This window comes from Gavialis gangeticus, unplaced genomic scaffold (genome assembly GCF_001723915.1).
Source record: "Gavialis gangeticus isolate Ggan-Ray unplaced genomic scaffold, GavGan_comp1, whole genome shotgun sequence".
NCBI classification, from domain to species: Eukaryota; Metazoa; Chordata; order Crocodylia; family Gavialidae; genus Gavialis; species Gavialis gangeticus.
Window position 1 is genome coordinate 22,891,500 of NW_017729024.1, and position 6,877 is coordinate 22,898,376.

At 36.1% G+C, this 6,877-nt stretch overlaps 1 protein-coding gene across 2 annotated transcripts in view; it reads right to left on the reverse strand.

Annotated features, from left to right (window-relative positions):
- The window catches only part of MSH3 (mutS homolog 3), a 298,610-nt gene that overhangs the window by 249,840 nt on the left and 41,893 nt on the right, over window positions 1–6,877 (reverse strand). The gene's annotated exons all lie outside the window — the stretch shown is intronic.

Here is a 6,877-nt window from a genome sequence, read left to right on the forward strand (position 1 = left end):
CAGGTCCCTTCCGACCCTAGAAACTATGAAACCTTCTCTCGTGTACTCTGTGAGCCCAAATAAACAAACTTTGTATACTGGATTTGAAGATACCAACTCTGATGACCCACACTGACCATGTGGTCTATCTTTTAAAAGTCTGGGAAGTTAAGATTGACTACATAGAAAGTGTTTTCATCTGAAAACCTACATCAAAGGAACACTGGTTGCAAAGTCGAGTGCTCATAAGGTACAAAATGCCAGAATATAGAAATAAGATCCGGCCAGAAAGAACTCAAAAAAAATGTTCAGTGTATAAGCATAGTATTATCAACAGTTCTGCAAGGGTGACAGGGATATGTCACACAGCACCATGTCCACTTGAAACTAGCCAAGACTTGCCAGCAGGCCCAATGACAACAGTATACTTCTGTTAAAATAGATCACTCGGAAACAACAGTTTTGTTACTGTATTTTTTAAGCCTGTTTTTGCTTTTAAAAACAGATGGTCCAGATTTCTGACCTACAGTTCAATGCTTCAGAATATTACTTTATGCTAACTAAATGCTATAAATAGTGTCTGTTATAACATTGCTACTAGGAAGTGCTGTGTTTACCTGATAAACTATCAAAGAAACTTGCTGGAAAAGTATAAACATGAGACCACATAATATCCATTTTGACAGAGATTTCTGTATGCTTACTTCAGTGAGTTTTAGAGAAAAATTAACGGAGAAAGTTTACCAAAAAAAATTTGTAGGGCAATGAAAATCTGAACAGCACACTGATGTGCTATGCCAAGTAATTTAAAGGCAAGTACAGGCACCACAGTTCAGTATAACTGGTTAAATAAAGTCTTTAAAGGACTGTGTGTGGATGTGGTTTAATTGAAGTCAGTGACAAAATAGCTATTGATTTCACTGGGTCTATTATTCTAACCACCTTAACTATACTGCTGCTGTCACTCATATTAAAAAACAACACACATTGAAACAACCAAGCAACCAAAACTCTTGTTGCTGTAATTCTCACCCCACTCCACCCCACCCTGTTTGTTATTTCTACTATTTTCTCATGCCTAAATTTGGGGTTTAGGTTCATGAGAGCTGGGACCATGTCTTCCTCTTTGTAGTGGAAAAAAACCTTCATTTTTTTACATACAGCATGCCCCAGCATATAATATGCACCTTGACTTGGAGCAGCTAGCAGAGATCAAAATTGCCCTAAGAAAGGTTAGCTGGATTAGTGGAATAAGACCACTATTTAAAAAAGAGAGAAAGAGAGAGAGAGATGATTGTTAACACCCGTAGAATGAAGAACGGGCCATTAAATCAACTGACTCTCTCAGCAGCCTGAATAGTAACTGCGCTGCACTGTGGAGCAGGAATCAAAGCAGACTGTTTTTATCCTGTGTAGAAAATCATCTTTCCCACTTAATACGTGCACCCCGATTTTGGGAGAAGTGTATGTTGTATATGACAAAATGTGGTATTTAGCACTCTCTTGGGTACTGCCACAGCCACCACCAGCATACAGTCTCAGAATACAACCACATTCTCTTTAAGAAATGAATCTGAAGAATCATTATATTACAATATTATGCTTTCAAAAACAATGTCTATGCTTACAGTTGTTGAATACTTTCTATTACAAAACTATTTTCATTTGCCTGTAATTCTGACAAATTAACAATTCAAAATGAAATTTTCCAGGCTAAGTGTCTACCCCAGGCTGATTTACACCCTCTCCCCCATCTTTTTTATTTCTTATAACAAGATTAAGAAAGAGTTCCACCCATGCTAATGAAGTATTTTCTTGTCTTCCTAAGGAGCTCTAGTACAACTCGCCATGATGATTTTAAGCAGAAAGTGGAAATTAGGCTAGTGCCCAGGATATACATTCTGCTGTTCCTGTAAGTGGTGGTTCTCAACATTTTTAGACACAAGGCACCGCTCAGAAAATGCCAGTTCTAACTTTACACTCATTATTTGACTACAGAAAAACAACAGAGCAATTCTTTTGTTACAGAGAACTCAGAAAGACCACAGTGGCACAGAATACTTTTAACACTATGGATTCCTGTTTGAAATCTTTACACTTATCTTGCAAATCACATTTGTATACCCAGTAGTGCTAACACTGTGTGACACTCTGCAGCACTCTTGAAAGGACCTCAAGCCATCCCATGACACCCGAATTGAGAATCACTGGCCTAGCGAAGTTACAGCTGTGGTGGTTACAGATTGTTAATGCTGAGGTTATCATTTTTTCATACAACCAAATTAATACCACAAAATAAATCTGAATAAGCAAGAGTTACACTGACGTAAGTGAATCTATAAGAATTCATATCCATTTAACTAGATCAGTATCAAAACTGATGGTATTAAAGTAGCCACTTTCAATGCAAGATTTAAAATTACACAATCCCAATTCTTCAGCAGCTTTAATAAATCAATCCACAAATGCAGCAAAGTATAAGAAGAAACCAAATATTCAGGCTTTAGAAACATATTCTTATTGCCCTCTGTTCATTCCCTTGTGTCTGAAGCAGCAACCATAAGAGTAATGAGGACAAATTCTCAGCATTATAACACTATCCCAGGAATCATGACAAAAGAAAAAAGGAACCTCTGTTGGCTGTACATGAAAAAGCCACAGGGCCAAATACATTTAATAGACAAAACTTCCCCTCTGAATAAGTGCTCTTATATACTAGCCACTGTAAAAGTTACACACATCTGCACTTAGTGTTATTACACAATTCTCGAATACAATTGCAGAGCAACTTGCATTGACACCTTCTGACTATTCCAGACAATCCCTAACTAGATATTGATGGGCCAAGCTTACACCACTTAATCTTCTCTGATATTTTGCTCCCTTTGTGCAGACACAAACAATTGCTCTATTGTTTTTCTGTAGTAAAAAAATTGCGTGTAAAATAAGAATTGGCATTTTCTAAGGGGTGCCTTGAGTATGAAAATGTTGCAATCTGCACAAATTCTCAGCATTTCTCACGCACTTAAGCCCACACACATGTATTTAGGGTGGGTGATCTTCCATATTGCACAAAGACAAACAGATTGCAGTTGCTGGGGCCAGGCAGTGATGCTGGGGGAAGGAGAAGGGAGAGGCAGCCCAGAGAGGGCTGCATTAAGAGGGACATGTCACCCAAGGATATCAGTAAAGCACCAGACGCAGGGTTATTACAAATTATTGAGTATTACACATTAACTGAAGTTAAATACACTGGGGTTTCAATACCTATGGGAATAAAATTAGTAATGTCCGCACAAGAACAATTACATCAAAACTGGAGGAGAACAAGAACTCATTTTGGAAATATTACCTCAATACTAGATGCTATGGGGCCCTCTAGTGTTTAAATCTTTAACATAATACAACTATATTTAATTTAAAAAAAAAAAAAAGGGTTTGCAGAAACAAACTGAAAGCCATGGATTTTATTTATCACTCCAGAGTAAGTACATTTAGCCTGGAGAGCTGCCTAGCTAATGCTCTCAGGATAGCTGCCAGAAGGTGAAAGAAATATCAAACTACCATCTGTTTATCAGCTAATATCACATTATGTCTCTTAAATGATAAACCACCTATTAACATCAATTGCGTACATGAGTAATAAAAGTGGTCTCAAAAGCTGTAACACGATGGCTTTAATAAATAAATGAGACCACATTTTTTGTAAAATGCACTTATTTTGCCAATTATATGGCAAAGTCTAAACTACTGCAAATTCTGAACTATTTTTTAACTAGCTATCACTGTGACATCCTGCTTCAACTAGGAGCACAAATCAATGCTCTGTTTTTACAGGGTTAAGTTAGCTAGAGATTTTATAAATCAATTATCAGATTGATGCATGCAGTCTCAAGGAGTTTACAGATTAAAAGTCTACACAGCACAAGTTACTGCAACAGGTAAAGGAGGATATAAGAATAGAATGGCACTGAGTTTTAAGTGCGCACCACCATATATTCCATTATTATATTTTTACATGTACATACACAGTGTCAATCTCCAAGCAGGAATGAAAATTACCTGCTTAGAATCAAAGAAGACTTGGGTAAAAAAACAAATGAATTTTTAAGATAAGTGGAGACAGCTCAGAATTTATTATTTAGTTATTCTATTTCTCCCTGGATTATGGCCTGGATAAAGGAACAAATTATACCAAGTTAAAAAGGGGACTGGGACTTTCTTCAGAGCAGGTCTACTGCAGTAACTATAACTACTAGTTCTTACCCTACAGATGGCAAGGTGCATCATCACATATAAAATAACACATTTTTCTCCGGTTAAAAAGAAACTAGAAGACAGTTAACAATAAGAGAGGGTCATTAACACCTGTGGAATGAAGGGTTTAGAAAGGATCAGTTAGATTACAATGAGCCATGAAGTCAGCTGAGTCCCTCAGCACTGCCTAACTAAAAATGCTGCTACCGCTGCCAAGCAGTTGTTTTTAAACTTTGGTGGATCCACCCCTGACTAGAGCGTACCTTTTGGTATTAGGGAAAAGGTTCCAAGTTAAATGAAAAGGCTGTATATGGCTGCACATCTGAAAGTGCTGATGCTATAACCAAAGAATGAAAGCAAGACTTTCTTTAGGAAAAATACTAAAAAAAAAAAATCCCAATATAAAACAAGAGAAATTTAAAAGAAGGTTTCCTAATTGCTGCTTTAAACAAATTCATCCTAAAATTAAAAAGGTGAAAGAGCAGATGTCCAAGATCATCTTTTGTACCATCTCCCAGGCAATGGCACTGGGAAATTTGAGGGTGGACCACACTGTGGCTGTTAAGCCTACAGTTACATCAACCTAATGTCTGCAGGTGGTAACCTTAATGATGTGAAAGATTGAGGCTTTTATTTCAGTCCAAGACTTCAAACAACTGCATTTCCTGTGTCATGCCTGCAGCTGGGAGGTCAATTTCATCCCCCACTTCTTCAATATTGTCTTTCAATGAGTCTGTTGATTTGGTCTTTGTGCATGAAAGGTACGTATAAAATTCTTAGGTGGTTATTTCTTGACTGTACATCAGATTTTTTTGTCTTTTTGAAGACTCAGTAATATTGTTCTTTCTACAAAATTTTCATACACAGGCAACAAAATGCATGTTTCAACAGTCTGTTCAATGCCTCTAATATCTGTTATCTCCAGAGACTTGGTATTAAAAAATAAAATCAAGTACAAATCCACCATGTTCAATAAAAATTAATATTGGATTACACAAGTTGCATTTTCCTAAGTAATAGTTTATGGTGGTTTCCTGCATCTGTTTGCTGAAAGTACATCTAAAGATCTCACCACAGTATTTTCTAACAGGGTAAGGGTGGCACTGGATTCATTAATGCAAGTCTACTACATAAGACTGAAAAATCTGGCATGTAATGACATTATTAGGTAGCATTTCTTTAAAACAGGAATATCTTCAAAAAAGTCCTACATTCATGTAATCTACTGAAATTTTTACCAACAGTGAGGATGAGAGATAACATGCTTTAGGCAAACAAAATAGAGCTTCCTTTATCCCTACTATGTTTTAAGCACAGACCTGAACTTGGGGACAAATTTTGTTTAGCATCATTTTTTTCTTTTTCTCTTATAGAAAATAATATATGGAGTGTTGAGTTCTATCTAAAACTACATGCATGTTCCCAATTCATATCTGACTCATGCAGAAGATTACCACAAATCTCTCATATCTCTAATCAAACAAACAATCAAAATCAGACACACAAACTGGGATTAAGTGTAATTGGATATGCTGGCTACTTAAACATACAAGGCTGAAAGTTTTAAAGATATTTTCATAACATGAAGTAATAATTTCTCTTAGACATTGAGTAGTATGTTCCTAAGAAGTTGCAGATCTGTTCCATTTAGCTACTCAGTAAATAATATTTATTACATTTTTTGCTTGAGTATGGGCATAATGTAACAACTGTTCAAAATAAAATGATGATTTTTATCCTTAAAAACTGAGCTCTTCAGAACTAACACTGTAATTTGAAAAAACTGAAAACTTAACTATCTGACAAATACATAAAATGTGACAGAAACGTATGAGAATTTTCCTGAGCTTACATGTCATTTCATTCATTTTTATCAATGTCCAGACAACTGAGGAATTTCCTTAGCCAAAATATGAAATCAAAGCTTAAAATGTCACTAAAGACTCTCAGTGATTTTATTATTTAAAGCCAAAGGCGTTTTCCTTGAAAGAAATCCATCACCTTACAAACTGACCTTTAATGAGATAAGAAGTAATCATAAGCCCTTCTGAAAAGGCACCTATCAGTACATTATTTTGAAAAAAGAAAAAAACATAAATAGGAATAAAAGCAAACAATTCCCCCTCCCTTAGACAAAGTATGTGTTAGTCTGTTTTTCTGTCTGCACGAAAATGGGTCTTTGTTGCACCTGGCTGTAATTTCAAATTTCAAACTAACCACTACAGGTTAGTTAATTGGGTCAATGAAAATGTTCCTACCCACCTTCTCCCACAGATTAGCCACCTGCCTAGAATGCTTCTGGCCTGGAAAATGGATAGCATACAACCTATGATTTTTCCATTTGCAAAAGTAGAACTAGACTTGAAACTAATCATATTCTTTTCCTTAATTTCTGTCTAAAAAAACTATAATTAGTCAAATGAAAAATCCAGCATTCTGCAGATTAAATTTATCAGGAATTTGCCAAGGTCCAGGACCATGTTTGCATTTGTGAAAGAATGCAATCCTTTGGCTGCTTCAGAAACTTTGCATCTTGGATATTTAGGTGAAAAATTACACACACACACACACACACACACACACACACACACACACACACACACACACACACACACACACACACACACACACACACACAAAC